We start from the raw sequence: 24,995 nt of genomic DNA, 5'->3' as shown, positions 1-24,995 counted from the left end.
GTTCTTGAAGCAGAATCATGACACGAAAACAAGTTCAAGTAAGATCATCACTTGAAATAAGATTATTATAGTTATAGAAATTGAACCAAAGTTTGAATATGATTATTAACTTGTATTAGAATGATAACCTACTATAAAAAACAAAGATTTCTTGAGGTTGGATGATCACCTTACAAGACTGGAAGTGAGCTAGCAAACTTGAAAGTATTCTTGATTTTATGTAACTAGAATTTGTAAAATATATGAAGAACACTTAGAACTTGAAGATAGAACTTGAGAGAGATCAATTAGATGAAGAAAATTGAAGAATGAAAGTGTTTATAGGTGTTTTTGGTCGTTGGTGTATGGATTAGATATAAAGGATATGTAATTTTGTTTTCATGTAAATAAGTCATGAATGATTACTCATATTTTTGTAATTTTATGAGATATTTCATGCTAGTTGCCAAATGATGGTTCCCACATGTGTTAGGTGACTCACATGGGCTGCTAAGAGCTGATCATTGGAGTGTATATACCAATAGTACATACATCTAAAAGCTGTGTATTGTACGAGTACGAATACGGGTGCATACGAGTAGAATTGTTGATGAAACTGAACGAGAATGTAATTGTAAGCATTTTTGTTAAGTAGAAGTATTTTGATAAGTGTCTTGAAGTCTTTCAAAAGTGTATGAATACATATTAAAACACTACATGTATATACATTTTAACTGAGTCGTTAAGTCATCGTTAGTCGTTACATGTAAATGTTGTTTTGAAACCTTTAGGTTAACGATCTTGTTGAATGTTGTTAACACATTGTTTATTATAACAAATGAGATGTTAAATTATTATATTATCATGATATTATGATATATAATATATCTTAGTATGATGTATATACAGTTAAATGTCGTTACAACGATAATCGTTACATATATGTCTCGTTTCGAAATCATTAAGTTAGTAGTCTTATTTTTACATATGTATTTCATTGTTAATACACTTAATAATATACTTACTTATCATTTAACATAATTAACCAAGTGTATCAATATCTTAATATGATTCATATGTACCTAGTAAGACGTTGTTATAACGATAATCGTTATATATATCGTTTTCGAGTTTCTTAAATTAATAGTCTCATTTTTATGTATATAACTCATTGTTAAAATACCTAATGAGATACATACTTATAATAAAAACATGTTAACTATATATATAACCATATATATGTCATCGTATAGTTTTTACAAGTTTTAACGTTCGTGAATCACCGGTCAACTTGGGTGGTCAATTGTCTATATGAAACATATTTCAATTAATCAAGTCTTAACAAGTTTGATTGCTTAACATGTTGGAAACATTTAATCATGTAAATATCAATCTCAATTAATATATATAAACATGGAAAAGTTCGGGTCACTACAGTACCTACCCGTTAAATAAATTTCGTCCCGAAATTTTAAGCTGTTGAAGGTGTTGACGAATCTTCTGGAAATAGATGCGGGTATTTCTTCTTCATCTGATCTTCACGCTCCCAGGTGAACTCGGGTCCTCTACGAGCATTCCATCGAACCTTAACAATTGGTATCTTGTTTTGCTTAAGTCTTTTAACCTCACGATCCATTATTTCGACGGGTTCTTCGATGAATTGAAGTTTTTCGTTGATTTGGATTTCATCTAACGGAATAGTGAGATCTTCTTTAGCAAAATATTTCTTTAAATTCGAGACGTGGAAAGTGTTATGTACAGCCGCGAGTTTTTGAGGTAAATCAAGTCGGTAAGCTACTGGTCCGACACGATCAATAATCTTGAATGGACCAATATACCTTGGATTTAATTTCCCTCATTTACCAAATCGAACAACGCCTTTCCAAGGTGCAACTTTAAGCATGACCATCTCTCCAATTTCAAATTCTATATCTTTTCTTTTAATGTCAGCGTAGCTCTTTTGTCGACTTTGGGCGGTTTTCAACCGTTGTTGAATTTGGATGATCTTCTCGGTAGTTTCTTGTATAATCTCTGGACCCGTAATCTGTCTATCCCCCACTTCACTCCAACAAATCGGAGACCTGCACTTTCTACCATAGAGTGCTTCAAACGGCGCCATCTCAATGCTTGAATGGTAGCTGTTGTTGTAGGAAAATTCTGCTAACGGTAGATGTCGATCCCAACTGTTTCCGAAATCAATAACACATGCTCGTAGCATGTCTTCAAGAGTTTGTATCGTCCTTTCGCTCTGCCCATCAGTTTGTGGATGATAGGCAGTACTCATGTCTAGACGAGTTCCTAATGCTTGCTGTAATGTCTGCCAGAATCTTGAAATAAATCTGCCATCCCTATCAGAGATAATAGAGATTGGTATTCCATGTCTGGAGATGACTTCCTTCAAATACAGTCGTGCTAACTTCTCCATCTTGTCATCTTCTCTTATTGGCAGGAAGTGTGCTGATTTGGTGAGACGATCAACTATTACCCAAATAGTATCAAAACCACTTGCAGTCCTTGGCAATTTAGTGATGAAATCCATGGTAACGTTTTCCCATTTCCATTCCGGGATTTCGGGTTGTTGAAGTAGACCTGATGGTTTCTGATGCTTAGCTTTGACCTTAGAACACGTCAAACATTCTCCTACGTATTTAGCAACATCGGCTTTTATACCCGGCCACCAAAAATGTTTCTTGAGATCCTTGTACATCTTCCCCGTTCCAGGATGTATTGAGTATCTGGTTTTATGAGCTTCTCTAAGTACCATTTCTCTCATATCTCCAAATTTTGGTACCCAAATCCTTTCAGCCCTATACCGGGTTCCGTCTTCCCGAATATTAAGATGCTTCTCCGATCCTTTGGGTATTTCATCCTTTAAATTTCCCTCTTTTAAAACTCCTTGTTGCGCCTCCTTTATTTGAGTAGTAAGGTTAATATGAATCATTATATTCATAGATTTTACTCGAATGGGTTCTCTGTCCTTCCTGTTCAAGGCATCGGCTACCACATTTGCCTTCCCCGGGTGGTAACGAATCTCAAAGTCGTAATCATTCAATAATTCAATCCACCTACGCTGCCTCATATTCAGTTGTTTCTGATTAAATATGTGTTGAAGACTTTTGTGGTCGGTATATATAATACTTTTGACCCCATATAAGTAGTGCCTCCAAGTCTTTAATGTAAAAACAACCGCGCCTAATTCCAAATCATGCGTCGTATAATTTTGTTCGTGAATCTTCAATTGTCTAGACGCATAAGCAATCACCTTCGTTCGTTGCATTAATACACAACCGAGACCTTTCTTTGATGCGTCACAATAAATCACAAAATCATCATTCCCTTCAGGCAATGACAATATAGGTGCCGTAGTTAGCTTTTTCTTCAATAACTGAAACGCTTTCTCTTGTTCATCATTCCATTCAAATTTCTTCCCTTTATGCGTTAATGCAGTCAAGGGTTTTGCTATTCTGGAAAAGTCTTGGATGAACCTTCTGTAGTAACCAGCTAGTCCTAAAAACTGGCGTATGTGTTTCGGATTTTTCGGGTTTTCTCACTTTTTAACAGTTTCTATCTTTGCTGGATCCACCTTAATACCTTCTTTGTTCACTATGTGACCAAGGAATTGAACTTCTTCCAACCAAAATGCACACTTTGAAAACTTAGCGTACAATTCTTCCTTCCTCAATACTTCTAACACCTTTCTTAAATGTTCACCGTGTTCTTGGTCATTCTTTGAGTAAATAAGTATGTCATCAATGAAAACAATGACAAACTTGTCAAGGTATGGTCCACACACTCGGTTCATAAGGTCCATGAACACAGCTGGTGCATTAGTTAAACCAAACGGCATGACCATAAACTCGTAATGACCGTAACGTGTTCTGAAAGCAGTCTTTGGAATATCATCTTCTTTCACCCGCATTTGATGATACCCGGAACGTAAGTCAATCTTTGAATAAACAGACGAGCCTTGTAGTTGATCAAATAAGTCGTCGATTCTCGGTAGTGGGTAGCGGTTCTTGATGGTAAGTTTGTTCAACTCTCGGTAGTCGATACACAACCTGAATGTACCATCTTTCTTCTTGACAAACAAAACAGGAGCTCCCCACGGTGATGTGCTTGGTCGAATGAAACCACGCTCTAAAAGTTCTTGTAATTGGCTTTGCAGTTCTTTCATCTCGCTGGGTGCGAGTCTGTAAGGAGCACGAGCTATTGGTGCAGCTCCTGGTACAAGATCTATTTGAAATTCAACGGATCGATGTGGGGGTAATCCCGGTAATTCTTTCGGAAATACATCGGGAAATTCTTTTGCAATGGGAACATCATTGATGCTCTTTTCTTCAGTTTGTACTTTCTCGACGTGTGCTAGAACAGCATAGCAACCTTTTCTTATTAGTTTTTGTGCCTTCAAATTACTAATAAGATGTAGCTTCGTGTTGCCCTTTTCTCCGTACACCATTAAGGGTTTTCCTTTTTCTCGTATAATGCGAATTGCATTTTTGTAACAGACGATCTCTGCTTTCACTTCTTTCAACCAGTCCATACCGATTATCACATCAAAACTCCCTAACTCTACTGGTATCAAATCAATCTTAAATGTTTCGCTAACTAGTTTAATTTCTCGATTCCGACATATATTATCTGCTGAAATTAATTTACCATTTGCTAATTCGAGTAAAAATTTACTATCCAAAGGCGTCAATGGACCACTTAATTTAGCACAAAAATCTCTACTCATATAGCTTCTATCCGCACCCGAATCAAATAAAACGTAAGCAGATTTATTGTCAATAAGAAACGTACCCGTAACAAGCTCCGGGTCTTCCTGTGCCTCTGCCACATTAATATTGAAAACTCTTCCGCGGCCTTGTTCATTCGTGTTCTCCTGGTTCGGGCAATTTCTAATAATGTGGCCCGGTTTTCCACATTTATAACAAACTACATTTGCATAACTTTCTCCGACACTACTTGCTCCGCCATTACTCGTTCCGACACCATTTGTTCCTTTCGTTCTATTAACCCCTGGTCCGTAGACCTCACACTTCGCTGCGCTATGACCATTTCTTTTACACTTGTTGCAAAATTTGGTGCAGAACCCCGAGTGATACTTTTCACACCTTTGGCATAGCTGCTTCTGATTGTTGTTGTTGTTGCGGTTATTATTGTTGTTGGGATGATTGTTGTAGTTGCTGTTGTTGTTGTTGTTGTTGTTGTTGTTTGGCCGTTTGTTGTAGTTGCGATTGATGTTGCGATTGTTGGGATAATTGTTGCGATTATTGTTGTAATTGCTGTTGTTTTTGTATTGGTGATTCTTATCACCGTTTTCCTTCCACTTTCTTTTGACTTGCTTCACATTGGCCTCTTCAGCAGTCTGTTCTTTAATTCTTTCTTCGATCTGGTTCACTAGTTTGTGAGCCATTCTACATGCCTGTTGTATGGAGGCGGGCTCGTGTGAACTTATATCTTCTTGGATTCTTTCCGGTAATCCTTTCACAAATGCGTCGATCTTCTCTTCCTCATCTTCGAATGCTCCCGGACACAATAGGCACAATTCTGTGAATCGTCTTTCGTACGTGGTAATATCAAATCCTTGGGTTCGTAACCCTCTAAGTTCTGTCTTGAGCTTATTGACCTCGGTTCTGGGACGGTACTTCTCGTTCATCAAGTGCTTGAATGCTGACCACGGTAGTGCGTACACATCATCTTGTCCCACTTGCTCTATATAGGTATTCCACCATGTTAACGCAGAACCTGTGAAGGTATGCGTAGCGTACTTCACTTTGTCCTCTTCAGTACACTTACTTATGGCAAACGCCGATTCGACCTTCTCGGTCCACCGTTTCAATCCGATCGGTCCTTCGGTTCCATCAAATTCCAAAGGTTTGCAGGCAGTGAATTCTTTGTAGGTGCATCCTACACGATTTCCTGTACTGCCAGATCCAAGGTTATTGTTGGTATGTAGCGCAGCCTGTACTGCGGCTATGTTTGAAGCTAGAAAAGTACGGAATTCCTCTTCATTCATATTCACGGTGTGTCGAGTAGTCGGTGCCATTTCCTTCAAAATAGTCAAATGGAACAAGTTAATCATACAGAATATTAAGAGTAGTTAATAGTATTTCGTAGCATAATATGAACTCATTTATAAAAGCTTTTTCTTCATATTAGCGTTTTATAAGTTTAAATTCGGGTAGTACCTACCCGTTAAGTTCATACTTAGTAGCTAATATACAATTCAACTACTACAATTCTATATGAAAAACTGATTATAATAATATTTCGCGTTCAAACTTTTATACAATATTTTACAAACTTACAATACCGCTTATTTTACATAAAGCATGAAATATAGCACACAATAACTTTGATACAAGATAGTTGTGAAGATAATTCTAGCTAGTACACAAGTCGTTCAGCAAAGGCAATAAAGACACGTAATTCATACGTCCAGAAACAAGTCATGCATTCTGGTTTTACTAGGATTACTTCCCATCCTTGGTCTTGTAGAACATAACCGTTATGGCCGTTGATAAGACAGCGTGTTGTAACGTCGTCAAAGGGACGAGGGTTACGTAATGACCAACAGTCTCGTAATAACCTAAAAACCTCATTTCTTACCCCAATTACCGACTCCGTCACTTGTGGGAACGTTTTGTTTAATAGTTGTAGCCCGATGTTCTTGTTCTCACTTTGGTGAGAAGCGAACATTACTAACCCGTAAGCATAACATGCTTCTTTATGTTGCATGTTAGCCGCTTTTTCTAAATCACGAAGTCCTATATTCGGATATACTGAGTCAAAATAATTTCTTAACCCGTTGCGTAAAATAGCATTTGGGTTCCCCGCAATATATGCGTCAAAGTAAACACATCGTAACTTATGGATTTCCCAATGTGATATCCCCCATCTTTCGAACGAAAGCCTTTTATAAACCAAGGCATTCTTGGAACGTTCTTCGAATGTCTTACAAACTGATCTCGCCTTAAATAGTTGTGCCGAGGAATTCTGACCGACTCTAGACAAGATTTCATCAATCATGTCTCCGGGTAGGTCTCTTAAAATATTGGATTGTCTATCCATTTTGTGTTTTTATACTGTAAAATAGACAAGAGTTAGATTCATAAAAAAAAATACTTATTAATACAAGCAATTTTTACATATATCATAAAGCATAAGCACACTATATTACTTATATTACACCACACGAATACAACTATCTTATTCCGACTCGCTTGTTTCTTCTTCTTCGGTTTTGGTTCGTTTTGCCAAGTTTCTAGGGATATATGATGTTCCCCTAATACGAGCCGTCGTTATCCACATTGGTTTAGAAAAACCTGGTGGTTTAGAGGTTCCCGGGTCATTGTTACAACTTAATGACTTCGGGGGTTGACGATACATATAAAGTTCATCGGGATTGAAATTAGATTTCTCTATTTTTATGCCCTTTCCCTTATTATTTTCTTTTGCCTTTTTAAATTCAGTTGGGGTAATTTCTATAACATCATCGGAATTCTCGTCGGAATCCGATTCATCGGAGAATTTGTAATCCTCCCAATATTTTGCTTCCTTGGCGGAAACACCATTGACCATAATTAACCTTGGTCGGTTGGTTGAGGATTTTCTTTTACTTAACCGTTTTATTATTTCCCCCACCGGTTCTATTTCTTCATCCGGTTCTGATTCTTCTTCCGGTTCCGATTCTTCTTCCGGTTCCGACTCTTCTTCCGGTTCCTCTTCGGGAACTTGTGAATCAGTGCACGAATCATTCCAATTTACATTTGACTCTTCATTATTATTAGGTGAGTCAATGGGACTTGTTCTAGAGGTAGACATCTATCACATAATATCAAACGAGTTAAGAGATTAATATATCACATAATATTCACATGTTAAAAATATATAGTTTCCAACAAAATTTGTTAAGCAATCATTTTTCAAGTAAACACGGTCGAAGTCCAGACTCACTAATGCATCCTAACAAACTCGATAAGACACACTAATGCAAAATTCTGGTTCTCTAAGACCAACGCTCTGATACCAACTGAAATGTCCCGTTCTTATTGATTAAAAACGTTCCATATTAATTGATTTCGTTGCGAGGTTTTGACCTCTATATGAGACGTTTTTCAAAGACTGCATTCATTTTAAAACAAACCATAACCTTTATTTCATCAATAAAGGTTTAAAAAGCTTTACGTAGATTATCAAATAATGATAATCTAAAATATCATGTTTACACACGACCATTACATAATGGTTTACAATACAAATATGTTACAACAAAATAAGTTTCTTGAATGCAGTTTTTACACAATATCATACAAACATGGACTCCAAATCTCGTCCTTATTTAAGTATGCGACAGCGGAAGCTCTTAATAATCACCTGAGAATAAACATGCTTAAAACGTCAACAAAAATGTTGGTGAGTTATAGGTTTAACCTATATATATCAAATCATAATAATAGACCACAAAATTTCATATTTCAATACACATCCCATACATAGAGATAAAAGTCATTCATATGGTGAACACCTGGTAACCGACATTAACAAGATGCATATATAAGAATATCCCCATCATTCAGGGACACCCTTCGGATATGATATAAATTTCGAAGTACTAAAGCATCCGGTACTTTGGATGGGGCTTGTTGGGCCCGATAGATCTATCTTTAGGATTCGCGTCAATTAGGGTGTCTGTTCCCTAATTCTTAGATTACCAGACTTAATAAAAAGGGGCATATTCGATTTCGATAATTCAACCATAGAATGTAGTTTCACGTACTTGTGTCTATTTTGTAAATCATTTATAAAACCTGCATGTATTCTCATCCCAAAAATATTAGATTTTAAAAGTGGGACTATAACTCACTTTCACAGATTTTTACTTCGTCGGGAAGTAAGACTTGGCCACTGGTTGATTCACGAACCTATAACAATATATACATATATATCAAAGTATGTTTAAAATATATTTACAACACTTTTAATATATTTTGATGTTTTAAGTTTATTAAGTCAGCTGTTCTCGTTAGTAACCTACAACTAGTTGTCCACAGTTAGATGTACAGAAATAAATCGATAAATATTATCTTGAATCAATCCACGACCCAGTGTATACGTATCTCAGTATTGATCACAACTCAAACTATATATATTTTGGAATCAACCTCAACCCTGTATAGCTAACTCCAACATTCACATATAGAGTGTCTATGGTTGTTCCGAAATATATATAGATGTGTCGACATGATAGGTCGAAACATTGTATACGTGTCTATGGTATCTCAAGATTACATAATATACAATACAAGTTGATTAAGTTATGGTTGGAATAGATTTGTTACCAATTTTCACGTAGCTAAAATGAGAAAAATTATCCAATCTTGTTTTACCCATAACTTCTTCATTTTAAATCCGTTTTGAGTGAATCAAATTGCTATGGTTTCATATTGAACTCTATTTTATGAATCTAAACAGAAAAAGTATAGGTTTATAGTCGGAAAAATAAGTTACAAGTCGTTTTTGTAAAGGTAGTCATTTCAGTCGAAAGAACGACGTCTAGATGACCATTTTAGAAAACATACTTCCACTTTGAGTTTAACCATAATTTTTGGATATAGTTTCATGTTCATAATAAAAATCATTTTCTCATAATAACAACTTTTAAATCAAAGTTTATCATAGTTTTTAATTAACTAACCCAAAACAGCCCGCGGTGTTACTACGACGGCGTAAATCCGGTTTTACGGTGTTTTTCGTGTTTCCAGGTTTTAAATCATTAAGTTAGCATATCATATAGATATAGAACATGTGTTTAGTTGATTTTAAAAGTCAAGTTAGAAGGATTAACTTTTGTTTGCTAACAAGTTTAGAATTAACTAAACTATGTTCTAGTGATTACAAGTTTAAACCTTCGAATAAGATAGCTTTATATGTATGAATCGAATGATGTTATGAACATCATTACTACCTTAAGTTCCTTGGATAAACCTACTGGAAAAGAGAAAAATGGATCTAGCTTCAACGGATCCTTGGATGGCTCGAAGTTCTTGAAGCAGAATCATGACACGAAAACAAGTTCAAGTAAGATCATCACTTGAAATAAGATTATTATAGTTATAGAAATTGAACCAAAGTTTGAATATGATTATTACCTTGTATTAGAATTATAACCTACTGTAAGAAACAAAGATTTCTTGAGGTTGGATGATCACCTTACAAGACTGGAAGTGAGCTAGCAAACTTGAAAGTATTCTTGATTTTATGTAACTAGAATTTGTAAAATATATGAAGAACACTTAGAACTTGAAGATAGAACTTGAGAGAGATCAATTAGATGAAGAAAATTGAAGAATGAAAGTGTTTGTAGGTGTTTTGGTCGTTGGTGTATGGATTAGATATAAAGGATATGTAATTTTGTTTTCATGTAAATAAGTCATGAATGATTACTCATATTTTTGTAATTTTATGAGATATTTCATGCTAGTTGCCAAATGATGGTTCTCACATGTGTTAGGTGACTCACATGGGCTGCTAAGAGCTGATCATTGGAGTGTATATACCAATAGTACATACATCTAAAAGCTGTGTATTGTACGAGTACGAATACGGGTGCATACGAGTAGAATTGTTGATGAAACTGAACGAGGATGTAATTGTAAGCATTTTTGTTAAGTAGAAGTATTTTGATAAGTTTCTTGAAGTCTTTCAAAAGTGTATGAATACATATTAAAACACTACATGTATATACATTTTAACTGAGTCGTTAAGTCATCGTTAGTCGTTACATGTAAATGTTGTTTTGAAACCTTTAGGTTAACGATCTTGTTGAATGTTGTTAACCCATTGTTTATTATAACAAATGAGATGTTAAATTATTATATTATCATGATATTATGATATATAATATATCTTAGTATGATGTATATACAGTTAAATGTCGTTACAACGATAATCGTTACATATATGTCTCGTTTCGAAATCATTAAGTTAGTAGTCTTATTTTTACATATGTATTTCATTGTTAATACACTTAATAATATATTTACTTATCATTTAACATAATTAACCAAGTGTATCAATATCTTAATATGATTCATATGTACCTAGTAAGACGTTGTTATAACGATAATCGTTATATATATCGTTTTCGAGTTTCTTAAATTAATAGTCTCATTTTTATGTATATAACTCATTGTTAAAATACCTAATGAGATACATACTTATAATAAAAACATGTTAACTATATATATAACCATATATATGTCATCGTATAGTTTTTACAAGTTTTAACGTTCGTGAATCACCGGTCAACTTGGGTGGTCAATTGTCTATATGAAACATATTTCAATTAATCAAGTCTTAACAAGTTTGATTGCTTAACATGTTGGAAACATTTAATCATGTAAATATCAATCTCAATTAATATATATAAACATGGAAAAGTTCGGGTCACTACATACTATCCTCCACACCAACCCGAAACGAGACTGCCATTTACTCTCTACGACCCTAACCAGGCATACCAGTACACCTATCACCAACCATGGAACCCGGACATGACATGAACTGAAACCCCTATCCAGATTGATTTAGTTCCGGTTGGTAATTTACATGATTTTTAATTTTTATTATTTCTGTTTATTTATGTTTAAACACATTATATTATGATACTTTTATTGTAATGTTTAATATTTTTATTATGTTGTACTAATATTTCATATTTGATTTGAAAGTGGGATTTTAAGTCCCATTTCAAATTACCATGCATGTTTATATTTGTATTGTATGTATGTATATTGTCAATTGTGGTCAACAGGGTAAAACAGTGCATTTTCAAAGACTGGCATTAAGTTCAGCAAAAGCTACTAATTTTGACGACAAAATAAAAAACAAATGTGATGTAACAACAAGATGGAATGAACAAATGATGTGCACCATTTATCATTCAACAAACAAACGCCAATATGTTTGGAAACTTTGGTAAAATTTAACCATTTTTCTACGCTAAACACCCTCAATAATTTAAATTGTTACTGATTTCTTGCAAATGAGGGCATTGTAAGATCTTAAGTGTGAGAAAGGGTTAAATTCTTTCGGATTTTTAAAATTTTTACCTTATACACTTGGTTACCATTAAAAATACTAGTAACGCAATAGTTGTATTAGAATCTAGTGCTCTCTAATAATAAAGAACATCCCTAGTCTTATATACTGACTACCCAATTCTAGTAAAAAATTTCAAAATTTTCAATTAAATGAACTCAAAATCGTGTTTATACATATTTATGAACGATAAAACTAGGTGTTAACACCGAAATTATTGTTACCTTGGAAAGGACATAAATTGAGAAACAAACTAAAATGTTAGAATTTATTTAAAATGGAATAGAGGACAATAAAAAGGCAAAGAAAGGAAAATAAAAGCCAAGTGTGGGAAAAATTACCAAGTTATTTAAAACATATATAACATATTTTTGTACAAATAACTGAAGATGCTTTTGCTTTAGACTAAACTAATCAGTTTTACCCGATTTACTGTAAGAAAAGATGGATCTACACGATGAATCAACTCCGTCATTAAAAGGAAGTAAAGTCTTCTGAAAAAGAAACGCGCTTCTTGATTTAGGTCATGAAGTTGTCGTCCAGACCAGCTGTAGGTTGACGAAAAATCTAGAAAAGTCATCACTAAAATTAGCAGGAAATCCACGGACCTCAGCATCAAACAGGGTCGCCAAGTGATCAGACTTATCCTAACCATGAGAGGATCTGTCTTGTAAAATGGGGAGGACGCCGTGCAAATTAGCTGGATAAGACTAATAAATCAGACCCCCAGAAAAGGATAATCTCCTTAAAGATTAAAAATCAGCTTTTAAGACTGATATTACTCAATCCTTGAGATTGAGCTTAAAGATTGAGAATTACAAACTCATGGAATTCGATGATATCTAAACTCGAGCTTGAACGAGAAAATATTTTGATCAAAATTACAAACCGATTTGTTTTCTGAAAACCCATTTTCAATGCGTTCATTACCATTGAACGTAAAATCCTAGGAATTCACCTGGAATTCATTAGGTCACCTGTACCAAATTGGGTGTCAACCATAAGAACGGTGGTTGCATAGTATGGTCGAATACAGGACCTTTTGCCAAACCGAAAAACTATAGGGTGAGCTTTACTATTGCTCCTACCAAGGATAGTAATTGCATCCGACACGTTATAGACCATAATTAAAAGTATGTCAGGGGACATTGCCTTAACAGTTGCTTGTTCAACGCTTTCCTTTACAACCGGACGGTAGCTTACCGAAAGGTAATATACGGAGCAAGTATACTGGACATGTTGTGTGATGCCCCGTACAAAACCATCATGTACGAATCATCAACAACAGGATCATTACAAGGTTAAGTACTATATGCTGTAATTAAAGAAGTTGCATTCACGATAAAAAGGTGATGTCATAACCGACATCAAATGTTTTACATTTCTAAAGCATGCTTCACTAAGTAGAAGCAAATAATAAGTGTATGTGACCACAATGGTCATTACAAGTCATAGTTCAAAAGTACTAAAGTTTGAATGCAAGGTAAAGTAGTTCATGCGATGACAACTCTAAGCAGCGGGTGTCTACAGCACGACTAGTACACAGCGGAAGCTAACCTCAAGCACCTGAGAAAAACATGCTTAAAAACGTCAACACAAAGGTTGGTGAGCTATAGTTTAAGTATAACAGTATGTAAGGTAGGCCACGAGATTTCAGTGCTACAAAGAGCGTTTCAAAACAGTATGATAAAGTATATGTTAAAAGTGGGCACTTGGTAACTAACTTAACGTTTATACCCCCTGAAAGTACACTTGGCAAGTGCGTATGTCTACGAAGTATTAAACACTCGTTAAATGCTAGCGCTACTAGCCCGAGTGGGGATGTCAAACCCTATGGATCCATATCTAAGATTCGCGTTCACGGTTCAAAAACCAATGATTAAACGTTACCGAGCTAAAGGAAATGTTTATGTCGTTGTATAACCCACACATATATAAAGTTTAAGTACTCATGCCTAGTATGTAAAACATAAAATCCGCATGTATTCTCAGTTCCCAAAATAAGTTAAAGTAAAAAGGGAATGCTATAACTCACAATGATAATGTAGTCGTAAAGTCGGTTCGGAAAAGGTGTGCAAGTAATCGGTCCGAAGGTCCTCAACCTAAGGCAAATAGTACTAAGTCAGTAAATCGTCTTAATAGGTTTAAAAGTATGTAAATAAGGTCTTAAGGTTCATCATCGTTCATCATCAAACAAAAGGCGTAAAGTAGGTTTCGTTTATGAAAGTAGTTTAAAACAAAGGCTGACTTCGATCAGTCACCACGGCCTCTACCCTTACTGAATTAAGGTGAGACCAGTGGTCATGGCTCCGTATATAAGTCCTTTAAGTGTGGTAAAATTTACAGAAGTAAACTCGTCTTTGTTTGACCGTGGAGACGGTCTAAGTGCGAGTAGGTCAGAAATTTCTGCACAACGTTAAAGGACATAGTGACGATCGGAGGGCCATAAATCCTAAACCGTAACTCGGATTAAGACGAGTCCTATATGAAAAGTTATCTACTCGAAAATTTATATCTAAAAATCATGGTCTCAGTAGCCCAGGTCTACTGGTCTATTACAGAGACAGCAGGTCAGTAGGGTTTGGACAGAAACAGTAAGTTTAAGCGAGTTCCGGTCGTCTTGGTGCTTGATGTTCATCATGGTTCACATCCTTGATGCATATAGCTTCAAGTGTACAACTCATTGATGTATCTGCATCATCTTAACCAAGTCTTGACCATCATAACCCTAGTGCAAATCTAAGACATGAAGCACAACTCACTTAAGAGTTGCATGTAGTTTGATGAACCAAAGTTACATCAAAGTCTTAGGTTTGACACTTACATGAACTATAAGACTAATAATAAGTTACAAACTTGAAAATGAACTTATGAAATCAAGATCTTAAAATGTAGAACATAGTTCTTAGTTAGATCTTGAAGTTTATCCAAGACTCAAAAGTCTAGATCTAACATAAGTGTACAAAGTTATATTTAAAGAAAACTTATTTATATGTTATTGAACTTTTAAGTTAACTTTAAGTTCCAAGAGATATGAGATCAAGACTAACTTGTAGTGCTTGACCAACAACAACCAAGATCATAAAATTTAAGTGCAAGTAAAACTAATTAAACAAGTAAATTATTCATGGTTGTTCATACTTTAAAGATTCAAACCAAAGTTTGATCTTTAGAAAGTAAACTTTAAAGTTTACTTCATGAACTTCAAGTATGAGTTACAACACATGAACTCTAATCTTTTAAAAATAACAAGTGTAGAACATAACTAGAAAGTTAGTTCTTGTATGTTCTTGAAAATACAAGATTAATATGAAGAATCTAACTAGAAAGTTGATTCTTGTAACATGTAAGTAAGTAAATAACAACTACTAGAAATCAACACAAGTAAACAAAGATTAAAACAAACAAAGTATGATGATGATATAGGTAGCATATGCTACGGTTTTACAAGAGAAAAGAAAGGAGGAAAAACTTCAAGTTTACTTACAAGAACTAGAGAAAATTGAGAGAGAATGAAGCAAGTTTGTGTGTGTGAAAATGAGAGAGGAATGTAGCAAATGAAGTAAATGAAAAATGAAACATAAACCACTCCATATGGGAGCCTAGGCTCACGGTTTTGAGCAGAAAAAATGGAGGGAGGGAGAAGTTTTGTGGTCACTAGAATGTAAAGCTTCATAAAGGTGGTTAATGGGTGTGTTTACATGGGAATGGCAAGTAACTAGATTCCAATCTTCCTTAATCAAACTAGTTCATTCTTAAAATGATACTTACATGTATATATGGGCTAACTAGTCCACTTAAAATGTAGGGTGGGCTTCTAAAGTCCACTAATACTAATAATGGCCCAAGTTCAATTAAAAGCCCAAGTATGCATGTAATTAACAAGTTGATCCAATTAAAAGCCCAAGTAACTAACTAATAACTTTAGTTAATTAAAATGATTAATAAAACTTAATCATGAATGCAAATAATACTTGAAAATATTATTCGTGAAGTTTCGTGTGTCACAAAGACGTTTCGGGCACTTAAAAGTCAAGTAAGGGCAATCATGGTAACATGTAAATGTAATAACATACATTCGTTTTATCATACGTATTAATAATAATAATTATTATAAATAAACATTGGAAAATCCAGGGTCGTTACATTACCCACCTGTTAAAGAAAATTTCGTCCCGAAATTTAAGCTGAGGTAGATGGAGGAGTCGGGAAAAGGTGAGGACACTTCTGCATCATTTGATCCTCTCGTTCCCAAGTAAACTCAGGTCCTCGTTTAGCATTCCATCGTACCTGGATGATCGGAATCTTGTTGCGTTTCAAAGTTTTGATCTCACGATCCATAATTTCAACAGGTTCTTCCACAAAGTGAAGTTTGTCGTCAATTGTAAGTTCTTCCAATGGTATGATAAGTTCGGGTGCAGCAAGACACTTCTTCAAGTTTGACACATGGAAGGTAGGATGAACTGAGCTCAATTGTGCTGGTAGATCCAAACGGTAAGCAACGGGTCCAACACGTTCCAAAATTTTGAAAGGACCAATGTATCGTGGGTTTAACTTTCCACGTTTTCCAAAGCGAATCACATCCTTCCAAGGTGTAACCTTCAACATTACACGATCACCAATGTTGAATTCAAAGTCTTTACGTTTAAGATCGGCATAACTCTTTTGACGATCGCGTGCAGTCTTAAGTCTCGCTTGAATCTGAGCAATCTTCTCCGTTGTTTCATGGACTACCTCGGGTCCGGTGATTTGCTTTTCACCTACTTCGGCCCAACAAATAGGAGAGCGGCACTTACGGCCATAAAATGCTTCAAAAGGCGCGGCATTAATGCTCGAGTGATAACTGTTGTTGTACGAGAATTCGGCTAGTGGCAAATGCCTTTCCCAGGCTTTTCCAAAATCAATGACACATGCACGCAACATGTCTTCCAACGTCTGAATCGTTCGTTCACTTTGCCCGTCAGTCTGAGGATGATAAGCAGTACTCATGTCTAGACGAGTTCCCATGGCTTCTTGCAAAGAACGCCAAAATCTAGAAGCAAATCGGGGATCGCGGTCTGAGATGATCGATAGAGGTACACCGTTTCATGATACAACCTCCTTAATGTATAGCTGAGCAAGTCTTTCCATTGTATCAGTTTCCTTCATCGCTAGGAATTGTGCAGATTTGGTAAGGCGGTCAATAATAACCCAAATAGTATCGTATCCGCCCACCGTCTTTGGCAGCTTGGTGATAAAATCCATTGTGATCCTTTCCCACTTCCATTGTAGGATCTCCGGCTGTTGAAGTAACCCAAAAGGTCTCTGATGCTCGGCTTTAAGCTTCGAGCAAGTCAAACATTTACCAACATAAGTCCCAACGTCCTTCTTAAGATTCGGCCACCAATACTGTTCTTTAAGGTCGTGGTACATTTTGCCCGCTCCAGGGTGAATCGAATATCTCGATTTGTGTGCTTCATCAAGTATCAGGTTTCGTAGATCTCCGTAATAAGGTACCCAAATTCTTTCGGCATAGCATCGGAGTCCAGACTCCTTAACCTCGAATCGAGAGACAAGTATGTTCAAATATTCGTGAGATATATTCTCCTCCTTGAGAGCCTCATCTTGGGCTACTCTGATCTGGCTGTTGAGGTTCGAATGGATGGTGATGTTCAGAGCCCTAACACGAAGAGGTGCCGTCCTCTCCTTTCGGCTTAAAGCGTCAGCTACAACATTGGCCTTGCCAGGATGATAACGGAGTTTACAATCGTAGTCGTTGAGCGTCTCGATCCATCGACGCTGTCTTATATTCAATTGCTTCTGATTGAAGATGTGTTGGAGACTCTTGTGATCGGTGAAGATAGTGCTCTTAGTTCCATACAAATAGTGTCTCCACAATTTAAGTGCAAAGACAACGGCTTCAAGTTCAAGATCGTGAGTAGTGTAGTTCCGCTCGTGAATCTTCAGTTGGCGGGAGGCATAGGTAATAACTTTTGATCGTTGCATCAGTACACAACCAAAACCACTCTTCGATGCATCACAATAAACAACAAAGTCGTCACTGCCCTCAGGAAGTGATAGGATAGGTGCGGTGGTTAACTTCTTCTTCAAAGTTTGGAATGCTGATTCATGTGCGGGTTCCCAAATGAACTTCTTGCCCTTGTGAGTCAGCGCGGTCAAAGGACGCGCAATCAGAGAAAATCCTTCGATAAACCTTCGATAATAACCGACGAGACCTAGGAATTGGCGAATATAAATCGGAGTAGTGGGGGTCTCCCACTAGCTGATAGCTTCAATCTTGGCGGGGTCAACTTTGATACCCTGTCGCTCACAACATGTCCCAGAAACTGGACTTCCTTCAACCAAAATTCGCACTTGGAGAATTTGGCGTAAAGTTGCTCTTGTCTCAAGAGTTCAAGTACTAATCAGAGGTGTTGCTCATGTTCTTCTTCGCTCTTATAGTAGATGAGGATATCATCTATGAAGACGATAACAAACTTATCCAAGTACGGCTTGCAGACACGATTCATGAGATCCATGAACACGGCAGGTACGTTTGTCAAACCGAATGGCATCACGAGAAACTCATAATGACCATAACGGGTCCTGAATGCAGTTTTCATCATGTCACTTTCCTTCACCCTCAGCTGGTGATATCCGGATCGCAAATCGATCTTTGAGTAGACACTCGATCCTTGTAGTTGATCAAAAAGATCGTCAATTCTAGGAAGAGGATACCGATTCTTGATAGTTAATTTGTTGAGTTCGCGGTAGTCGATACACATACGGAAGGATCCATCCTTCTTCTTTACAAATAGAACAGGTGCGCCCCAAGGCGAGAAACTTGGTTGGATAAATCCTCGATCAAGTAGTTCTTGCAGTTGGCTTTGTAGTTCTTGCATCTCGGAAGGTGCGAGTCTATAAGGTGCGCGAGCTACAGGTGCAGCTCCTGGAACTAAATCAATCTAAAACTCTATGGCTCTCTGCGGCGGTAATCCAAGCAATTCCTCTGGAAAGACATCGGAAAATTCGTTCACGATTCGAACGTCGTTCACGCTCTTCACCTCAGTTTCTACCGCTTTCACATGTGCTAGGACAGCAAAACGTCCCTTCTTCATAATCTTTTGCGCTTTCACGCAACTAATGAGGTTCAACTTCGAGGTACATCTCTCTCCATAGATAACCAGTGGTTCGCCATCTCCTTGTGGTATGCGAAGTGCTTTATCTCCGCAGATAATATCGGCCTTTATCTTGCTCAACCAATCCATACCGACGATCACGTCAAAACTTCCCAGTTTGATTGGTATCAAATCAATTTCGAAATCTGCACCAGCTATGTTGATAATAGCTCCTCAACTAATGTGGTCAACTTTTTCAAGTTTACCGTTGGCGACCTCGACAAGCATACTCTCTTTTAACGGGACTAATGACCAATTAATCTTATTGCAAAAATGTCTACATACATAACTTCTATCCGCACCAGTATCAAACAAGACAGAAGCTAAAAGATTGTTGATTTTGAATATACCTGTCACCAAGTTGGGGTTATCGCGTGCATCCCTTGCATTAACATTAAAAGCTCTACCACGGGGGGGTCCTCCGTCTTTTCGTTTGTTTGGGCACGCATTTCTGAAATGGCCCGTCTGCCCGCATTCGTAGCACTTCTTAGGCCCATTGGTGTTTGGCTTCCCATTCAAAGTGGTGACCTTGTAGTCTTTCCCGATATGCCCAGACCGTTGGCACTTCTCGCAGACAACATTTCAATACCCAGTGTGGTGTTTGTAGCATCGCTTGCATTGTGGTAATGTTCCTTTGTAGTTCAGGTTGGTGTTGGTGTTGTTGTTGGGATTAGGGTTTCCACCATTGTTGTGCCTCTTGGCGGGGGTTTGATCGTAGTTTCTCCCCCTGTTGTTGTTGTTGTTGTGGTTATTGTCCCATTTCCTCTTTTCGCTACTACCAGCCTCAAACTTAGCCTTTTCCGGCTCATCAATAAGAATCTGATTCATGAGGGTATGCGTCATGCGCATTGCTTCGGGAACATTCGGTGGTTTGGACGATGTGACGTTTCCCTTGATGGACTTAGGGAGTCCCCAGAAGTATCTCTCCATACGCTTGAATTCCGGTGTGACCATTGTCGAACACATAAGAGCTAGTTCCAAAAATCTCCTGTTGTAACCATCAAGGTCGTTCCCAACGGCCTTTAACTGCATGAATTCGATTTCCATCTTCTGGATTTCGGTTCTCGGACAATACTCATCAATCATTACCGCTTTGAATTCCTCCCATGGCATAGCATACGCCTCATCGATACCTTTCGCTTGAGCTAACGTGTTCCACCACGTTAGCGCGCCGTCAGATAGCGTGCAAGATGCAAACTTGGTTTTATTATCCTCCGAACAGTTGCTAACTCGGAATACTGATTCAAGTTTCTCAAACCATCTAGTGAGACCAACCGGTCCCTCGGTTCCACTGAAGTCATGCGGTTTGCAGCTCTGGAATTCCTTGTAAGTACACCCATTTCGAACGGGTGGGATAACTAGTGGTGGTGGCGGTGGAGCTTGGAGATTTCTTTCTGCTAGGGCTGCAGCGACATGTTCTTGGATCATCTCTTCAATTTGAGCAGCAGTAGGTGTGGATCGACCGTTAGCCATGATGTTCTAAACAAAAATTTTGACTCAAGTCAAAATCCAGCATTCAATATGTATTAATATAGTATATATTAACCAACATGGAATCAAAACATCACATGTTATTAAATAACGCATCTAGGTACAAATACCACAGAATCATCGTACAGTAATGTAAATAGAACATCGTGCAAGAATTAAATAACGCAAAGTTTCATTAATAATAATAAGTTCCATACATCTGAGTAAGTCCGTACAATACATGAATAATACAACAGCTACAACTAGATTACATCATGAAATCTAATACAAAAGTCCTACGGTGAAGGTGGGTGTAGGATGTCTAAAACCTGAGCCAACTGCTCCTCGAGCTCAGTAACCTGAGCTCGGAGGATTCCCACCTCCCTTGTCAATATCTCGACAGTGGGAGTTGGTGGGGCAGGCGGTGCTGGTGGTGCAGGTGGTGCCGGTGGTGCAGATGGTGCCGGTGGTGCAGGTGGTGCAGCCCTCACGAAACGAGGTTCAGATGTCCCGGCTCCAGAAATAGTCAGCACGTAATGAGGTGCCTTACGTATGAGTGGGTCGGCAGGGTACGGCACAAGCTGCTTACGGGCAGTAACCCTCTGACGCCGACCAAAAGCGTCAGTGAAAGCACGACCTCCATTCACCCCTGGAATAACGGTGCCATCAGGACGGTACCGCTTCTTCGGCGGGCTGGAGGGTGCCTGTATAGGTATATCAGCAGTGTCCTCGTCGTCACTGGAGTCATCCGAAGAGGTGTCGTCTAATGGAGCATCAGTGGAAGACCCGTCGTCTGAATCATGTGGTGGCGACACGGGTGGCTCAACTGGCACTCCGAAGGCGGCCAATATCTGTCTGTGTCTGCCTGGCGGAATCGACACTAAACTTCCGTCAGGAGTGCGTCGACAAGGCGTGCGCATATGGTTACAAAATGGCCCTTCTCCGAACTCCGCGGGGATCACAACACCACCGATGCGGGGCTGTGAATCCGAGGGTCCGGGAGCAGATGGAGCTGGAATCTCCGTAGGGCTCACTTGTCCATCAGAAGTAGCCACTGGTGCAGGCGGCTGGCTGCTAGTCCCGGAAGATGAAGCACCGGGGTCACTAGTGCGTGGCGAGATCGGTGGATCGGCAACGGTGGTAGGTGGAGTAGCTGAAGAGTCTAAACTGCCCAAAATGCTAGCAGGTGGTACATCCGACATCTGAACAAGGAAAATAAATTTTCCATGTCAGTAAGTCATAAAGCAAGCACGTATTAGGCCAACAGTTTAAATCATGTATAACAATAAGTAGCATGGCAATAACATCAAATCGTACGAAGGTAGCACGCAATCGAAAGCAAGTAATAGCATGCAGTAGTGAAATCATGTAGTAGCATACGGCATATAGCAGTAATAGTAAGCAGCAGCATGCAGTAAGTTCAGCGAAAACACGTAAACTAGCAAGTTGTAGATTAGTCCTATTAGTGAATCATACTCGGGTCGGTCTTAGACTCACTAATGCAACCTAATTCCCTACAACCAATGCTCTGATACCAAATGTGATGCCCCGTACAAAACCATCGTGTACGAATCATCAACAACAGGATCATTACAAGGTTAAGTACTATATGCTGTAATTAAAGAAGTTGCATTCACGATAAAAAGGTGATGTCATAACCGACATCAAATGTTTTACATTTCAAAAGCATGCTTCACTAAGTAGAAGCAAATAATAAGTGTATGTGATCACAATATTCGTTACAAGTCATAGTTCAAAAGTACTAAAGTTTGAATGCAAGGTAAAGTAGTTCATGCGATGACAACTCTAAGCAGCGGGTGTCTACAGCACGACTAGTACACAGCGGAAGCTAACCTCAAGCACCTGAGAAAAACATGCTTAAAAACGTCAACACAAAGGTTGGTGATCTATAGTTTAAGTATAACAGTATGTAAAGTATAACAGTATGTAAGGTAGGCCACGAGATTTCAGTGCTACAAAGAGCGTTTCAAAACAGTATGATAAAGTATATGTTAACCGTGGGCACTTGGTAACTAACTTAACGTTTATACCCCCTGAAAGTACACTTGGCAAGTGCGTATGTCTACGAAGTATTAAACACTCATTAAATGCTAGCGCTACTAGCCCGAGTGGGGATGTCAAACCCTATGGATCCATATCTAAGATTCGCGTTCACGGTTCAAAAATCAATGATTAAACGTTACCGAGCTAAAGGGAATGTTTATGCCGTTGTATAACCCACACATATATAAAGTTTAAGTACTCATGCCTAGTATGTAAAACATAAAATCCGCATGTATTCTCAGTTCCCAAAATAAGTTAAAGTAAAAAGGGAATGCTATAACTCACAATGATAATGTAGTCGTAAAGTCGGTTCGGAAAAGGTGTGCAAGTAATCGGTCCGAAGGTCCTCAACCTAAGGCAAATAGTACTAAGTCAGTAAATCGTCTTAATAGGTTTAAAAGTATGTAAATAAGGTCTTAAGGGTCATCATCGTTCATCATCAAACAAAAGGCGTAAAGTAAGTTTCGTTTATGAAAGTAGTTTAAAACAAAGGCTGACTTCGATCAGTCACCACGGCCTCTAACCTTACTGAATTAAGGTGAGACCAGTGGTCATGGCTCCGTATATAAGTCCTTTAAGTGTGGTAAAATTTACAGAAGTAAAATCGTCTTTGTTTGACCGTGGAGACGGTCTAAGTGCGAGTAGGTCAGAAATTTCTGCACAACGTTAAAGGACATAGTGACGATCGGAGGGCCATAAATCCTAAACCGTAACTCGGATTAAGACAAGTCCTATATGAAAAGTTATCTACTCGAAAAGTTCTATCTAAAAATCATGGTCTCAGTAGCCCAGGTCTACTGGTCTGTTACAAAGACAGCAGGTCAGTAGGGTTTGGACAGAAACAGTAAGTTTAAGCGAGTTCCGGTGGTCTTGGTGCTTGATGTTCATCATGGTTCTCATCCTTGATGCATATAGCTTCAAGTGTACAATTCATTGATGTATCTACATCATCTTAACCAAGTCTTGACCATCATAACCCTAGTGCAAATCTAAGACATGAAGCACAACTCACTTAAGAGTTGCATGTAGTTTGATGAACCAAAGTTACATCAAAGTCTTAGGTTTGACACTTACATGAACTATAAGACTAATAATAAGTTACAAACTTGAAAATGAACTTATGAAATCAAGATCTTAAAATGTAGAACATAGTTCTTAGTTAGATCTTGAAGTTTATCCAAGACTCAAAAGTCTAGATCTAACATAAGTGTACAAAGTTATATTTAAAGAAAACTTATTTATATGTTATTGAACTTTTAAGTTAACTTTAAGTTCCAAGAGATATGAGATCAAGACTAACTTGTAGTACTTGACCAACAACAACCAAGATCATAAAATTTAAGTGCAAGTAAAACTAATTAAACAAGTAAATTATTCATGGTTGTTCATACTTTAAAGATTCAAACCAAAGTTTGATCTTTAGAAAGTAAACTTTAAAGTTTACTTCATGAACTTCAAGTATGAGTTACAACACATGAACTCTAATCTTTTAAAAATAACAAGTGTAGAACATAACTAGAAAGTTAGTTCTTGTATGTTCTTGAAAATACAAGATTAATATGAAGAATCTAACTAGAAAGTTGATTCTTGTAACATGTAAGTAAGTAACTAATAACTACTAGAAATCAACACAAGTAAACAAAGATTAAAACAAACAAAGTATGATGATGATATAGGTAGCATATGCTACGGTTTTACAAGAGAAAAGAAAGGAGGAAAAACTTCAAGTTTACTTACAAGAACTAGAGAAAATTGAGAGAGAATGAAGCAAGTTTGTGTGTGTGAAAATGAGAGAGGAATGTAGCAAATGAAGTAAATGAAAAATGAAACATAAACCACTCCATATGGGAGCCTAGGCTCACGGTTTTGAGCAAAAAAAATGGAGGGAGGGAGAAGTTTTGTGGTCACTAGAATGTAAAGCTTCATAAAGGTGGTTAATGGGTGTGTTTACATGGGAATGGCAAGTAACTAGATTCCAATCTTCCTTAATCAAACTAGTTCATTCTTAAAATGATACTTACATGTATGTATGGGCTAACTAGTCCACTTAAAATGTAGGGTGGGCTTCTAAAGTCCACTAATACTAATAATGGCCCAAGTTCAATTAAAAGCCCAAGTATGCATGTAATTAACAAGTTAATCCAATTAAAAGCCCAAGTAACTAACTAATAACTTTAGTTAATTAAAATGATTAATAAAACTTAATCATGAATGCAAATA

This window comes from Rutidosis leptorrhynchoides, chromosome 7 (assembly GCF_046630445.1).
Source record: "Rutidosis leptorrhynchoides isolate AG116_Rl617_1_P2 chromosome 7, CSIRO_AGI_Rlap_v1, whole genome shotgun sequence".
NCBI lineage: Eukaryota > Viridiplantae > Streptophyta > Magnoliopsida > Asterales > Asteraceae > Rutidosis > Rutidosis leptorrhynchoides.
This window is presented reverse-complemented; position numbering follows the sequence as displayed.